General features: G+C 44.4%; 1 protein-coding gene and 1 pseudogene across 4 annotated transcripts in view; both read right to left on the bottom strand.

The window, feature by feature from the left end:
* SMG6 (SMG6 nonsense mediated mRNA decay factor) overlaps positions 1 to 17,056 on the bottom strand; it is a 250,270-nt gene that overhangs the window by 67,741 nt on the left and 165,473 nt on the right. The gene's annotated exons all lie outside the window — the stretch shown is intronic.
* LOC104682052 lies at positions 1,503 to 2,394 on the bottom strand (annotated as a pseudogene). Its single transcript, XR_004055003.1, has one exon. The product of XR_004055003.1 is annotated as a mitochondrial calcium uniporter regulator 1 pseudogene (transcript).

Here is a 17,056-nt window from a genome sequence, read left to right as displayed (position 1 = left end):
AGTAAACTCTCACAAATACAGGGTCAACTGACTTTTGACAACGGTGCCAAGACCAATTCCAATCTTATGGAAGGAATAGTCTTTTTTTTTTTTTTTTTTTTTTTTGAGACGGAGTCTCGCTCTGTCGCCCGGGCTGGAGTGCAGTGGCCGGATCTTGGCTCACTGCAAGCTCTGCCTCCTGGGTTAACGCCATTCTCCTGCCTCAGCCTCCCCAGTAGCTGGGACTACAGGCGCCTGCCACCTCACCCGGCTAGTTTTTTTGTATTTTTTAGTAGAGACGGGGTTTCACCCGGTTAGCCAGGATGGAGGAATAGTCTTTTCAACAAAAAGAGCTTAAAAAAAACCTGGATATTCACATGCAAAAGAATGAAGCTAGACCCTTACCTAATACCATATACAAAAACTAATTCAAAATGGACCAAAGACCTAAAAGGAGCTAAAACTAGAAAACTCTTAGAAGAAAGCATAAGGGAAAATCTGTATGACACGGGATTTGGCAATGATTTCTTGGATATGACATCAAAAGGATAGGAAACAAAAGAAAAAATAAGCAGGCTGGACACACCGCCTCACGTTTGTAATCCCAGCACTTTGGGAGGTTGAGGCAGGTAGATCACTTGAGGTTGGGAGTTTGAGACCAGACTGGCCAACATGATGAAACCCCGTCTCTACTAAAAACACAAAAATTAGCCGGGCGGGCCCCTGTAATCCCAGCTATTTGAAAGGCTGAGGCACAAGAATCACTTGAACCCAGGAGGTGGAGGTTGCAGTGGGTCAAGATCAAGCCACTACACTCCGGCCTGGGCAACAAAGTGAGGCTCAGTTTCAAGAAAAAAAGAAAAAAAAAAAAAAAAAAAAAAAGCCAACTGGACTTTACCAAAATTAAACACTTTTGTGCATCAAAGGTGGTGACTCACACCCGCAATCCCAGCACTTTGGGAGGCTGTGGCGGGACGATTGCTTGAGGCCTGGGAGTTCAAGAGAAGCTTTGGCAACATGGGGAGACCCTATTTCTACACACACACGTGCATGCACGCAAACACACAGACACACGCACGCACATGCACAAGCACACACACGCGTGAACACACGCGTGCATACAATTAGCTGGGTGTGGTGGTACATGCTTGTGGTCCCAGCTACTTAGGAAGCTGAGGTGGGAGGATCCCTTGGGCTTGGGAGTTCGAGACTGCAGTGAGCTGTAATGGTGACATTGCATTCCAGCCTGGGCAACACAGAGAGATCCTGTTTCAAAAAAAAAAAAAAAAAAAAAAAAAAGGACAAATATTGCATGATTCCACTTATATGAGGTACTTACAATAGGGAAATTCATAGAGCTATAAAGTAGAAGTTGCCAGGGGAAGGGGTAATGAGGAGTGTTTAATGGTTACAGCATTTGGAATGATGAGAAGTTCTGGAAATGGATAGTAGTGATGGTTGCACAACACTGTGAACGTACTTAATGCCACTGAGTTGTACACTTAAAAAATTGCTGAAATGGTAAATCCTTTTTTTTCCTCTTTAAATAGACACTTTATTAGATCCACAGGCAATAATATCCCAGAGCTACTGTTAGGCATGTAAATATAGACCCTGCTAAATATTTAATATTATCAAGCTTGTGTGACTCAAGCATGGTTTTGGGGCCAGCAACCTCAGTTCCTATCTTCCTGTCTCTCTGGGTGAGGGCCCGGTCTTGCTGGTCATGCAATGTCACTATTTCTGTTCTCAATTCCAGCAGCTTCCTTTCGTTCAACGAATACAATTCTTTTACTCTGCTCTTTTCTAGGCTGAAGTCTAATTTAGTATCTGTTAGGACTTTAATCACTTCATCCATTACTTGTTTTAACTGATTTAGTTTGAGTTTTATTTTCTCATTTTCTGCTCTGAGGGCTGAAAAATCACACTTCTCCCAAGTAATCATATCCTTTTAAACATTCACAGCCTGAGACATTATTGGCTGAAGAGCAATCTCCTGCTGCATCTTGGTGGCCATATCTTTGTAGACGACACCCACATTGGTCTCCAGGACCTTGACCAATGCAGACACAATGATTTCTGCTTGCTGAGTAGCAAACCCATTGTCTTCCAGTAAGCACACTAAGGCATGAGTGTCAAAGTAGAGCTTCCTACTCCCAGAAGAGGTGAAATCTCTCCTTTTGCGCTCCAGCTGCAGGTATCCAGCAGACCCCTACAGGAGGGGAGTGTGGGCGCCACGCTGAGGCACAGGCGAAGGGCGCTGGCAGCAGCGGCGATGCCCCGGGTGAAGCCCCACGGGCACATCCATGCGCCACTGCGTCTGGCCAAGGGTGCAGCGTACCCGAGGCACGAGTGCTCCCAGTCCCCAAGCTGCTGGCACAGGGCGGCAGTGGCCAAGTGCAGGGAGGGCACGAAATGGTAAATTTTATGTGTGTATATTTTACCACAATTTAAAAAATCATTTCTTCAGGTAGACCAGCCACATGTCACGTGCTCAACAGCTACACACGGCCAGTAGTTACCACACCAGACAGTGTAAAGTAGAATACTTTCACCACTGCAGAAAGTTCTATTGGACAGCATGGCTCTCGAGTTAGATTAAAAACCACTGGATTCTGATTTCAACAGTACTAACCTATATGCCACTCTTAACTGCCTTATGCTTTATTCTGTATGCCACTATCCTGCCAATTTGTTATTCTAACAGCCTCTCCAAGCATTGTATACCCACTATTGTAAACTTGAGGCCCGGCACGGGGGCTCATGCCTATAATCCCAGCACCTTGGGAGGCCGAGGCAGGTGGATCACTTGAGGTCAGGAGTTCGAGACTAGCTTGACCAACATGGTGAAGCCCCATCTCTACTAAAAACACAAAAATTTGCTGGGCATGGTGGTGTACACCTGTAGTCCCAGCTACTTGGGAGACTGAGCTGGGAGAATCATTTGAACCCAGGAGGTAGAGGTTGCACTGAGCCAAGATCGTGCCACTGCACTCTAGCCTGGGTGACAGAGCAAGACTCTGTCAAAAAAGAGGAAGGAAGGAAGGGAGGGAGGGAGGGAGGGAGGAGAGAAATGGCATGCAAGCAGCAGAGTAAAAACCTTTAAGAAAATGAAAGAAATATGTTATCTCCCACGTAACAACTACGAGTCAAGAATATGTCCATGTTGAAGTTTGGAAGAGTACACTGACTGTTTTAGGAAGAAAATGATAGTTTTAAATTAGAATTTTATTACGGGGCTGGGTGGGGTGGCTCACACCTGTAATCCTAGCATTTTGGGAAGCCAAGGCAGGCGGATCGCTTGAGCCCAGGATGGCGAAACCCCACCTTTATTAAAAATACAAAAAAGTAGCCAGGTGTGGTGGCACACACCCATAGTCTCAGTTACTCAGGAGGCTGAGGTGGGAGGGGCAAGCCCAGGGAGGCTGAGGCTGCAGTGAGCTGTAATCGCACCACTGTACTCCAGCCTGGGCAATGGGAATAAGAACCTATTTTAAAAAAATTATTAATGTATAACCCCATATGAACAGGTTAAAAAGAAAAACTGGCTGGGCGCGGTGGCTCAAGCCTGTAATCCCAGCACTTTGGGAGGCCGAGGCGGGCAGATCACAAGGTCAGGAGATCGAGACCATCCTGGCTAACATGGTGAAACCCTGTCTCTACTAAAAAATACAAAAAACTAGCTGGGCGAGGTGGCGGGCGCCTGTAGTCCCAGCTACTCGGGAGGCTGAGGCAGGAGAATGGCGTGAACCCGGGAGGCGGAGCTTGCAGTGAGCTGACATCTGGCCAGTGCACTCCAGCTTGGGTGACAGAGCGAGACTCCGTCTCAAAAAAAAAAAAAAAGAAAAAGAAAAACTACACAATCATCAACAGATTAAGAAAAAATATTTAATAAAATTAAACCCTTATTTGTGATTTTAAAAAAATACTCAGCTATCTAGGAATAGAAGTGAATGCTCTTAATCTGACAAGATATACTTATCAGAAATCTATGGGCCAGGCATCGTTGGTCACACCTGTAATCCCAGCACTTTGCAAGGCTGAGACGGGCAGACTACTTGAGGTAAGGAGTTCGAGACCAGCCTGGCCAACATGGTGAAATCCTGTTTCTACTTAAAATAAAAAAATCAGCCTGGCATGGTGGTGCGCGCCTGTAACCACAGTTACTCAGGAGGCTGAGACAGGAGAATCGCTTGAACCCGGGAGGTGGAGGTTGCAATGAGCCGAGATCATGCCACTGCACTCCAGCCTGGGTGACAGGGCAAGGCTCTGTCTCCAAAAAAAAAAAAAAAGAAAAAGAAAAAGAAAAAAAAAAAAAAGAAATCTATGACAAGTAGATTTAATGCAACTTTAGAAGCATTGCTATTAAAATTAGAAACAAAGAATTTCTATTATTATAGTTACTATTACAGAACAAGACAGCTCAGTAAAGTTAATAGATACAAGATGAAAAGAAACAGCATTTATCATACCATTAATAGTTAACCAGAAAATATGATAAATTAGTAACAAAATCTGTGCAAGGGTTTTATGGGAAATATTACAAAACATCCTTGAAGGGCATAAAAGAAGACCTGAATAAATTAACAGTATATCATGTTCATGGATGGGAAGACTAAATACTGTATATATGGCAATTGCTCACCGGTTCAACGGAACATAACAGAGGACTAGGAAACGGAAATCTGCTTTACAAAATAAATCCCAAATGGAATGAAGATATAAATGGAAAACCAAAACGAAAACTAAACATTCAGAAGAAAAACCTAAAGTAAAACTAAAAGTTTTAGAAGAAAAATGTTGGTATATATTCTTTATGACCTCAGGGTATGTAAGGTTTCCTTTTTCTTCATGTAAAATTGCAATTATTCTTGGTAATATTTTAACCTAACAACCAAGCGGTTTAAAAAAATAAAAGATCAAATGGGCCAGGCGTGGTGGATCACCCGAGGTCAGGAGTTCGACACCAGCCTGTCCAACATGGTGAAACCCTGTCTCTACTAAAAATACAAAAATAAGCCAGGCATGGTAGTGGGCGCCTGTAATCCCAGCTACTTGGGAGGCTGAGGCAGGAGAATCGCTTGAACCCAGGAGGCAGAGATTGCAGTGAGCCGAGATCGCGCCACTGCACTTCAGCCTGGACGACAAGAGCAAGACTTCGTCTTTAAAAAAAGATAAAATGGCCGGGCGCGGTGGCTCAAGCCTGTAATCCCAGCACTTTGGGAGGCCGAGACGGGCGGATCACGAGGTCAGGAGATCGAGACCATCCTGGCTAACATGGTGAAACCCCGTCTCTACTAAAAAAATACAAAAAACTAGCCGGGCGAGGTGGCGGGCGCCTGTAGTCCCAGCTACTTGGGAGGCTGAGGCAGGAGAATGGCGTAAACCCGGGAGGCGGAGCTTGCAGTGAGCTGAGATCCGGCCACTGCACTCCAGCCCGGGCGACAGAGCGAGACTCCGTCTCAAAAAAAAAAAAAAAAAAAAAAAAAAAAAAAAAAAGATAAAATGACAAAGTCTTATACAGAGATAAAAGTAACCCTTTTACCCCACAAAATTATACGCTCTGGCTTATGATTAGGACAACTGATTTTATATACAATAAAACTTCAAGCATATTTGCTATTAAATGCATGCCAGTGGTCTTGTTTTAATTAATTTTTTTTAAATTATGGAAAATCTCAAACATATATAAAAGGAGAGACTAGTATAATAAATAAACCTGATACCATCGTCTAGCTTCAACAATTAGCAATATATGGCCAATATTGCACACTCAGAACGGATTTCTTTTTTTTTTTTTGAGATGGAGTCTCACTCTGTCACCCAGGCTGGAGTGCAGTGGTGCGATCTCGGCTCACTGCAATCTCCGCCTCCCGGGTTCAAGCGATTCTCCTGCCTCAGCCTCCCAAGTAGCTGGGACTACAGGTGTCTGGCCACCATGCCCAGCTAATTTTTTTTTTTTTTTTTTTTAGTAGGGACTGGGTTTCACCATATTGCCAGGCTGGTCTTGAACTCCTGATCTTGTGATTTTCTCACCTCGGTCTCCAAAAATGCTGGTGGATTCCAGGCATGAGCCCCTGTGCCCAGCCAGAAAGGTTTTCTTAAGTAAGACTTAAACTAGAAAGGAAATGGCTGATTTGTGATAAAAATTTTTATGCAAAGAAAATGCTGTAAATAAATTTAAAATTATACACTGGGTGATCTGCAATGCACGTAGCTGACAAAGATTCATATGCAGACTTGCAAATCAATAAAAACCAATCAGCTGGGCACGGTGGCTCATGCCTGTAATCCTAGCACTTTAGGAGGCTAAGACAGGTGGATCACTTGAGGACAGGAGTTCAAGACCAGCCTGGCCAACACGGTAAAACCCTGTTTCTACTAAAAATACAAAAATTAGCCAGGTGTGGTGGTAGGCACCTGTAATCCCAGTTACCCGGGAGACTGAGGCAGGAGAATCCCTTCAACCCAGGAGGCGGAGGTTGCAGTGAGCCGAGATGGCACCACTGCACTCCAGCATTGGGTGACAGAGGAAGACTCCGTCTCCAAAAAAAAAAAAAAAAAAAGAAGGAACTTTTGAACTTGAGCAATCCTCCTGCCTTGGCCTCTCAAGGTGTTGGGATCACAGGCATGAGCCACCATGCCCAGTGAATTTATTTTGCTTACTTATTTCTTTACTTGTTTGCTCTGTATCCCCATAATTGGAATGTAAAATCTGTGAGGTAAGAGACTATGCCTGTCTCATTCACCACAAAATCCCTAGCACTGTGAATGCCTGGTAAATAGTAAGTGTTTAATAAATATCTAATGTTGAATGAACACCAGAAGTCAAGCCTCAGAGCAACTTAACAGCAGATGTGTCACCCTGGCTACATGTGGACTGTAAATTCAAGCACCAGTCCCATTGAGTTGTCTATGGGGAAGAGGTGTGGGACGATCAAAGGATAGTGCTCTTACCTGTTACAACTCATAACAGTACCAGAGGGAGTGGGAGAGAAGAGAAAATACAAAATTGTATTTGGAAAGCAAATTTCTATTAACAAGATATAGAAACTTTGAGCCTCTGGATTCTCTGCAGACATCTCATTAATTCCCCAGCACAATCTTCTCATGCAAGTTCCTACATGAGGTACAGGAACTAAACTTTCTAAAACCCTAAACCATGTCAATCTCTTTTCCCAGCCTCGGGTCTCAGAGAGTGACAGAAGAAGAAAGGGGACAGTGAAGAGAAACCAAGAAGGCACATTAAATAGATTGCCTTTTGTTGTGGTTGAGACAGGGTCTCATTTTGTCACTCAGGGTGGTGGGAACATAGGTCACTGCAGCCTCAACCTTCCAGGCTCAAGCAATGTCCCTGCCTCACCCCCCAAGAAGCTGGGACTATAGGCACATGCTACCACATCTGGCTAATTTTTGTATATTTTGTAAAGACGGGGATTCACCAAGTTGTAATCTCAGCACCTTGGGAGGCAAAGGTGGGTGGATTACTCGAGGCCAGGAGTTCGAGACCAGCCTGGTCAACGTGGTGAAACCCCATCTCTACTAAAAATACAAAAATTACCCGGGCATGGTTGTGCGTGCCTGTAGTCTCAACTACTCTACTTGGGAGGCTGAGGCAGGAGAATCACTTGAACCCGGGAGGCAGAGGTTGCAGTGAGTGAGATGGCACCACTGCACTCCAGCCTGGGTGACAGACTGAGACTCCATCTGGAAAAAAAAAAAAGTTTAAAAACATGTAAATTCTTAGAATAATATCTAAGACAAAGCAAGCCCTCAGTAAACTGTAGCTTTTACTGTAATTATTCATCTGCGAGAGAGGGAACTTATGTTTAATTCTTTGGAAAAAATGGCAGCCCTGGAAGCTTAGATGACTAAATCATTAGCTCACAAGTCAGAGACAACATGAAACAGTGGGAAAGCACTAGACCAAATACCAAAACACCTGCTGGAGCAGAGTTTGCCAGTTACCTCCCAATCCAGTCTTCCCCTCTTTAGCAAAATAACTTTGATTTTTAACTAAGAGTGTGAGTGTGTGTGTGCGTTTTAGAGACAGGGTCTCAATATTTCACCCAGGGATGGGATACAGCGGCATGATCATGGCTCACTGCAGCCTCGAACTCCTGGGCTCCAGTGATCCTCCTGCCTCACTCAGTCTCTAGAGTAGCCAGGATTACAGGTACGTGTTACCACATCTGACTAATAGCTGGGTACATTTCTGCCAGTCAGGTGACTATATTTTCAGCCTTCTCTGCAGCTAGGACAGCCATGTGACTCTTGAGATGTTTATAAATATAACTTCTACATAAAACCTTGAAGAAGTCTCTTTAAACGTATGGGGCATACCCTTTCTGTTTTCTTCCTCCATTAAGCTTCCTGCTGATGCTCTACTAACCATCTTGGGATGGGAACACATCGTAGGATGTTGTATGTTAAGCTCCAGTGTCTGCCAACTTGGGGAAGCCAAGTGGTGGAGCCTGAACACTAGCCCTGGACTGCCTATGTCTAGACTCTTGATCTAAGAGGATAAAACTATATGTTTAGGCCTCTTATTCACCTAAATCTATTACAAACTGATAGGTTTGGGTTCTGACCTAGTATCACCATATGGTCTCAGATAAACCAGTCTAATTCTTAATCTTCTCAGCTGTAAAATGTGATAATGCCCACTTTGGGAGGCCAAGGTGGGTGGATCACGAGGTCAGGAGTTTGAGACCAGCCTGGCCAATCTGGTGAAACCCCGTCTCTACTAAAAATACAACTAGCTGGGCATGGTGGTGTGCGCCTGTAATCCCAGCTATTTGGGAGGCTGAGACAGAACTGTTTGAACCCAAGAGGCAAAGGTTGCAGTGAGCCGAGATCGTGCCACTGTGCTAAAACCTGGAAGCCTGGGTGACAGAGCGAGACTCCGTCTCAAAAAAAAAAAAAAAAAGGTGACAATGCCTCACAGAACTGTAGTGGAAATCAAATGAAATAATACATCATGATAGCACTATGGAAAATGTTGATGTAAGTTTTATCAATGAAAATGAAACACCGAGAATGGAAAAGCAAGTGTTAATGATGAAGGCATAGAGATAAAGACAAAATAACTTTTAAAAAGTCTATGAAAGGAGGCTGTGTTTCTTTTTTTTTTTTTTTTTTTTCTGAGGCGGAGTCTCGCTCTGTCACCCGGACTGGAGTGCAGTGGCCAGATCTTAGCTCACTGCAAGCTCCGCCTCCCGGGTTTATGCCATTCTCCTGCCTCAGCCTCCCGAGTAGCTGGGACTACAGGCGCCCGCCACTTCGCCCGGCTAGTTTTTGTATTTTTAGTAGAGACGGGGTTTCACCGTGTTAGCCAGGATGGTCTCGATCTCCTGACCTCGTGATCCGCCCGTCTCGGCCTCCCAAAGTGCTGGGATTACAGGCTTGAGCCACTGCGCCCGGCCAAAAGGAGGCTGTGTTTCTAAGAGTAGAAAACTTTCTTATAGAAGGTCATGAAAACTGATCATGTTGGAGATAATATTCTGAATCCTGTTAAATACACTACTAAATTATCTCAGCAGGAATCTTGTAATTTACCACTCTTTGAAGTCCGTGGCTTCTGATGCTGATTCATTCCTAATTAAATGGCTTTAGCTATTCAAACACTAGTATCTCCCTCTCAATATCCTCCCTGTCATCATCCTAGACCTTTAAAAAAATAGTTTTATTTTACTTTATTTTTTTGACAGAGTCTCACTCTGTCACCCAGGCTAGAGTTCTGTGGCACGATCTCGGCTCACTGCAACCTCTGCCTCCTGGGTTTAAGCGATTCTCCTGCCTCAGCCTCCTGAGTAGCTGGGATTACAGGCATAAGCCACTACGCCCACCTAATTTTTGTATTTTTAGTGGAGATGGGGTTTTGCCATGCTGACCAGGCTGGTCTCAAACTCCTGACCTCAGGTGATCCACCTGCCTCGGCCTCCCAAAGTGCTGGGATTACAGGCATGAGCCACTGCACCCAGCCTAATAGTTTTATTTAAAATTGGCAAATAGTAATGGTATATATTTATGAAGCACAATGTGATATTTTGATAAATGTGTACATGTGGAACAATCAAATTGGGCTATGTAACACATTTGCCATCTCATATACTTATTTATTTGTGGTGAGAACATTTAAAATCTATTCTTTGAGCTATTTTGAAATATACATTAATCACTCTAGTCACCATGCTTTACAACAGATCATAAGAACCTACTCCTCTTGTCTAATAAAAACTCTGTATCCTTTGCCCAACACCTCCTCTTTCCCCATCCACCCCCACCAACCCCAGCCTTAATAACTGAGTTATACTTAGTGACTTTATCACAAAGCAAAGTCATCTAAGAGAACTTTATGGCAATAATGGAAATGTTCTATATTATGCTTGACAACAGTACCCATTAGTCTCATGTGGTTACTGGCCACGTGAAATGTGACTAGTGTGACTGAAGAACTGAATTTTCAATTTTATTTAATTTTAATTAACTAAGTTTTGATTGATTGATTGAGACAGGGTTCTCACTCTGTCACCCAGGCTGGAGTGCAGTGGTGCAATCACAGCTCACTGTAGCCTTAACCTCTCAGGTTCAAGCAATCTTCCCACCATAGCCCCTTGAGTAGCTTGGACTATAGGCACGTACCACCATGCCAAGCTAACTTAAATTTTTTGTAGAGATGGGATCTCACTATGTTGTCCAGGCTGGTCTTGAACTCTTGGACTCAATCCTCCCACACTGGCCTCTCAAAGTGCTGGGATTACAGGCATGAGATACCACACCTAGCCTATATATATATATATATATATATTTTTTTTTTAAGACAGTCTTGCTCTGTCGACCAGGCTGGAGTGCAATGGTGTGATCCTGGCTCACTGCAACCTCTGCCCTGGGGTTCAGGTGATTTTCATGTCTCAGTTTCCTGAGTAGCTGGGATTACAGGCATGCACACCATGCCTGGCTAATTTTTGTATTTTTAGCAGAGATGGGGTTTCACCATGTTGGCCAGGCTGGTCTCGAACTCCTGGCCTCAAGCAATCTACCTGCCTCAGCCTCCCATAGTGCTGAGATTACAGGCATGAGTCACTGTGCCCGGCCAATTAATTTACTTTTAAGTAGACAAATGTGGCTAGTGACTGTTATCAGTCAGCCAGACAGTGAGCTCTAAGAAACAGAAGTAAATCATGGCATTTCTTCATTCCCATCTGACCTATCTCATTGACTCTAAATATCTGTGGCAAAATGTTTTCTTTTCGCCTGCTCCTGACCCTCCTTGGAAAGTCTCCATTTCCCTATTCAGAATTTGGGTTTAATGATCCTCTTTCCAGAGGAATAGACACATATGTTCAACACACACACACACGTATACGCACACAGAGTCCTAAGTCAAATTCAGCGAAAACTTTACTGAACACACCAAAATAGTTGGATTCATGGAATCCACCAAAAAATGTACCAAAGACGATTCAATCCCTGAAAAGCCCTCACTTTTTTTTTCTTTTTTTAAGCTTTTTTGTCTAAAGACACCAGAATTTCAATTATCCTTCTTGGTAAGTCCTTATATAAGTTTAGTATGTTCTTTTTATTAAATAAAACACAAGAAAAATAGGCATGTTCTGCTCCTGAAAGATCAAATTAAGGTCAGGCGTGGTGGCTCGCTCCTGTAATTTCAGCACTTTGGAAGACCAAGGCAGGAGGATTGCTTGAGCCAGGAGTGCAAGACCAGACTGGGCAACATGGTGAGATCTCTTCTTTACAAAATAAATAAATAAATAAACTAAAAAAAAATAAAAAAATTAGCTGGGTGTGGTGGCAGACACCTGTAGTCCCAGCTACCCGGGAGTCTGAGGTGGGAGGACTGCTACTTGAACCCAGGAGGTGGAGGCTGCAGTGAGTGTAGATCCCGCCACTGCACTCCAGCCTGGGTGAGAGTGAGACCCTGACTCAAAAAAAGGATCCAACTAAAAGAAGTGGTTTGAATCAAGGTTACTAACCATGGAAAGCTTCTTGGTACTACTATCAGACTAATGGGCAGGCAGGAGAAAAGCAACTCTCCAGAAGGGAGTACCAAAGGTGGTGATATATGGAGAAATGTTTTTCTAGCTCAAAAGAAACACACTAGAACAAACACCCTAACCCTGATGACCACCCCCCAGGCTGCTATTCAGGTGCTCATGTTTTAGATGTGAGCTAAAGTGTAATTCCTTAAAAAAAACTCCTTGATGTGACTCCAAGAAATGATGTGACAGTACTTGCTGCAGATTTCCCTTAGAGGCACGCCAGCATGACCTTTTCAAATGCAAATTGACTTACTCATCATAGCTGTCAGGTTTCTTGGGGAGGAGTTTAAAAGAAAGGCAACACTTCCCTCTGAGTGAGCTGAGTGTGGCTGACCCTGAGTAAGTGAGAATGCAGGGATAAAAGACACCTGGAGAATGACCCCTGCAAGCAGAAAGCACCGTGGGACTAGGCCTTGAAAGAACTTGATGGGAACTGAAAGTCTTTGGCTCTATAGATTCTCTGCTTCGGTCAGCCCACCTTGATTGGTTTTGGCACACCCCCGACCCCTAAGCTGGCTTAGACATTCACGGATCTTAGTACAGAATCCAAATGTCCTCTGTATCTCCAAGTCAGATCTTCCTTGTCTTTACAGCAGGACTGCCTGTCAACCATGTCACTCAGCTAGGCTTCATTGGCTCTTCCTCACACAGCCCTCGTTAAGACATGAGCACCACACTAGACACTCGGGGATGGCGGTCGGAGAGGAGTATCACGGAGTTCACAATCTAACTGTCCAGTGTGTAGTCTTAAAGGCAGATGCAGACAAAAAGAGCTGAGCGATGACCCAGAACTGTGTCCACACCTGGAAAATGCCTTCGGTCTTTAAGGGGTTGTTACATCACAACATGGAAATACAGTGAATAAGTAGGAGGCAGGAAAAAAAAAAACAAAAACCCTGGAATTTCAGAAAGAAGAAAAAAAATGTAGGGTAAAGGTAGGTAGTGGCTAGGATTAGTGAAAATGACAGTGAAACTTTAGATTTTTTCAAATATAAAGGTTAGGGAAATGAGAACTGGATATTCAAACACGCCAAGATAAAGAAGCCTGTCCCCCATCTACAGGAAGTTTATCCCTAACATCTAAATAGTCATGTTTTAAAATCAACAAGTTTGCTGGTTTTCAGCTGCCACTAACCAGAACCTCCAGTGGCTGTGGCCTACAGTGTAGACAGACTGTGCCCAGCCGGACTAAATGAAGACATATAACCGGAAGTCTGCCACCAGCCTGACCCCTCCCAGTTTCAGGAGGAGACCGAGCAAAACACTATCCAGCTACATGAGTAGCAGACAAGATGCTTTAACCCTAGCAGCACAGGGTACGAAGGATCCCACACCTGAATCAGCAGATTCAGAGTCAGAGGTCTATGACCCAAGGAAACTCTAAGGATAAGAACGGAAACTTACCAGCAAGTTCAGCAGGACTTTTGGTTTCACCCACCTCTCTCCCTCCCTGTCCACTGCAGTTACATATTCATGTCCACAGTCACATATTTTTAAAATTTGATATAATTATCTCCTAGAAATTACTGTACGTAGCCTCTTGGGATCTAAGGCAATTAAGTGAAGATAAATGTATTTCATAGAGCAAGCTGTCAAAGGATAAAGCAATTTCATTCCCCATTTGAAGTGGAGGCTTGGGTCACGCATGGTTTATTTGAAACAAAGCCATCACCTAAAGCTGCCGATCTTATCTCTAACTCTGTTCTCCGTTCCAAACTGCTGGAGATGTGCAGCGTGGCACTGCCTGAAGTTATGACATCTGGCTCAAGGCCAGCAGAACAAGCCAGCTCCTCTTCTAGGTTTCAAGCCTAAGAGGACAAAAGTCACATTAAAAGAAGGTAACTACACAGGTGAAGTCTGTTAAACCCTGAAAAAGGGAGATGTTTCCAGGGTATTGGGAGTGACTACAGAGGTACCCAACAATGGGGAAGTTGCGCAAGAAAAGGCAGAAGAAACAGCCCCCAAATGGGGTAGGTAAAATACACGCCAAGGAACCAGATTTTTCTCATCTGGGAGACACCAAACCAAACAGTGAGGTCTATTTCATGAAACAGCCTAAGAGACGGAAAGCACGCCAGACTGACAATCAGAGAGCTCAGGGTTCTAGTACTGTAAGGCTGTGTGAGACTTACAGAAAAGTGCCTGTTTTTTAGTTTTTTTTTTTTTTTTTTTTGAGATGGAGTCTCACTCTGTCACCCAGGCTGGGGTGCAGTGGTGCAATCTCAGCTCACTGCAACTGTGGCCTCCCGGGATCAAGCGATTCTCCCTGTCTCAGCTTCCCAAGAAGCTGGGATCACAGGCGTGCACCACCATGCCTGGCTAATTTTGTATTTTCAGTAGAGACGGGTTTTGCCATGTTGGCCAGGCTGGTCTTGAAGTCCTGACCGCAAGTGATCTGTCTGCCTTGGCTCCCAAAGTGCTGGGATTATAGGTGTGAGCCACCGTGCCAAGAGCTTAAAAAAAGTTTTTTTTTTTTTTTTTAGATGGCATTTCGCTCTGTCACCCAGGCTGGAGTGCAGTGCTGTGATCTTGGCTCACTGTCACCTGTACCTTCTGGGTTCAAACAATTCTCCTGCCTCAGCCTCCAAAGTAGCTGGGATTACAGGCGCATGCCACCACATCCGGCTAATTTTTGTATTTTTAGTAGAGATGGGGTTTCACCATGTTGCCCAGGCTGGTCTCGGACTCCTGAGCTCAAGTGATCTTCCCACCTCAGTCTCCCAAAGTGCTGGGATTACAGGCACAAGCCACCACGCCCACTTAGTTAAAGTGCCTGTTAACTAATTTTTTTTTTTTTTTTTTTAACTGTAACGGGCACTTTATTTTTGAGACAGGGTCTCACTCTGTCACCCATGCTAGAATGCAGCAGTGAGACCTCGGCTCACTGCAACCTCTGCCTCCCAAGTAGCTGGGACCATAGGCGTGTGCCACCATGCCCAACTAGTTTTTGTTTTTTTTTTTTTTTTTTTTTTTTTTTGAGACGGAGTCTCGCTCTGTTGCCCGGGCTGGAGTGCAGTGGCCGGTTCTCAGCTCACTGCAAGCTCCGCCTCCCGGGTTTATGCCATTCTCCTGCCTCAGCCTCCGAGTAGCTGGGACTACAGGCGCCCACCACCTCGCCCGGCTAGTTTTTTGTGTTTTTTAGTAGAGACGGGGTTTCACCGTGTTAGCCAGGATGGTCTCGATCTCCTGACCTCGTGATCCGCCCGTCTCGGCCTCCCAAAGTGCTGGGATTACAGGCTTGAGCCACCGCGCCCGGCCTAGTTTTTGTATTTTTAGCAGAGATGGGGTTTTGCCATGTTGCCTAAGCTGGTCTCCTGACCTCAAGTGATCTGCATGCCTCAGCCTCCCAAAGTGCTGGGGTTATAGGCGTGAGCCACTGCACCTGGCTTCGCACTAAATTTTTAAAAATTCTTCATATCCAGGTCGGGTGTGATGGCTCACACCTGTAATCCCAACACTTTGCGAGGCTGAGACAGGCGGATCCTGAGGTCAGGAGATAGAGACCATCCTGGCTAGCATGGTGAAACCCTGTCTCTACTAAAAATGCAAAAAATTAGCCAGGTGTGGTAGCATGCACCTGTAGTCCCAGCACTTGGGAGGCTGAGGCAGAAGAATCGCTTGAACCCGGGAGGCGGAGGTTGCAGTGAGTTGAGATTGTGCTATTGCACTCCAGCCTGGGCAACAGAGCGAGACTCCGTCTCAAAAAAAACAAAAAACAAAAAACAATCAACTTCATATCCACATTGTATTCATTTTTATAACATGCAGTCAATGCACTATTTAGAAAGTAGTATTCAATTTTTTTAAAAAAAAGTAATTGAAGCTGTCTTTAGGTGAAATACATGCATGTCAGACCTTGTCTGAGCACTGCTTTTTCCAAAAGCCTTGACAAACTGGAATTGGCTTTCAAGTATTAGAATCACCTGGAGAGCGTGTTAAATGAGACTGCTGGGCTCTGCCCTCAACTCTTTATGATTTATAAGTCAGAAGTAGGGCCTAAAACATGACAAGTTCCCAGGTGAATCTGATGCTGCTGGCAGTGGCACAGAGAAATCTGGCCAGGAGAATGATCTAGAATTGCAGTGTTTAATACAGTAGCCACTAGCCACATGTGGATATTTCAATTTAATTACATCAAGATTTGTTTTTCTGTTGCACTAGCCACATTTCAAGTATTCAAAAGTCACATGTGGCCAGTGGCTACCACATAGGATGGTGCAGAAACAGTAACTTTCCATCATTACAGTGTTAAACACTGCATCATTACAGAAAGTTCTACAATATTTCACAGCACTGGTGAAGCATCTATTTGATTGCACTGGTTTGTTTAGCTTAGAGAAAAGAAAACGTAAAGAGAATTTCAAGTACAACTAAGGTGTGTCAGATAAAGAAAAAACAGACTTTGTGATTTTGAGAAAACCTTTTAAAAATCATTAAGTGGGAATTATAGGAAGGCAGGCTGTGTTCAGTTTGAGATGGAACTTTTTTCTTTTGGAGATGCGGTCTTGCTCTGTCACCCTGGCTGGAGTGCAGTGGCACAATCACAGCTCACCGTAACCTTGAAATCCCGGGCTTGAGTGATCCTCTTGCTCAGCCACTTGAATGGCTAGGACCACAGGTGTGCACACCATACTCGCTAATTTTTTTTTTTAACTTTTTGTAGAGGAAGGGTCTTCCTATGTTGCACGGCTGGTCTTGAACTCCTGGGCTCAACTGATCCTCCTACCTTGGCCTCCCAAAGTGCTCAGATGACAGGCACAAGCCACCTCACTCAGCCTGAGGAGAAACTTTTTATAGTGACTGTCTCAGAGTAAATTCTGGGGAAGCATCTGGAGCAGAGGCCATTGAGAACACTGGAGGACTATTTTTTCATTAGATAAGAGACTGGCCCTGATGTCTTCTAAGGAACCTTTTTTTTTATTTTTTTTTTGAGACAGAGTCTCACTCTGTTGCCCAGACTGGAGTGCAGTGGCCAGATCTCAGCTCACTGCAAGCTCGGTCTCCCGGGTTCACGCCAT

This window comes from Rhinopithecus roxellana, chromosome 19, assembly GCF_007565055.1.
Source record: "Rhinopithecus roxellana isolate Shanxi Qingling chromosome 19, ASM756505v1, whole genome shotgun sequence".
Taxonomy (NCBI): domain Eukaryota; kingdom Metazoa; phylum Chordata; class Mammalia; order Primates; family Cercopithecidae; genus Rhinopithecus; species Rhinopithecus roxellana.
The sequence above is the reverse complement of the archived record's forward strand: the minus strand, read 5'-3'. Positions and strand labels throughout refer to the sequence as shown.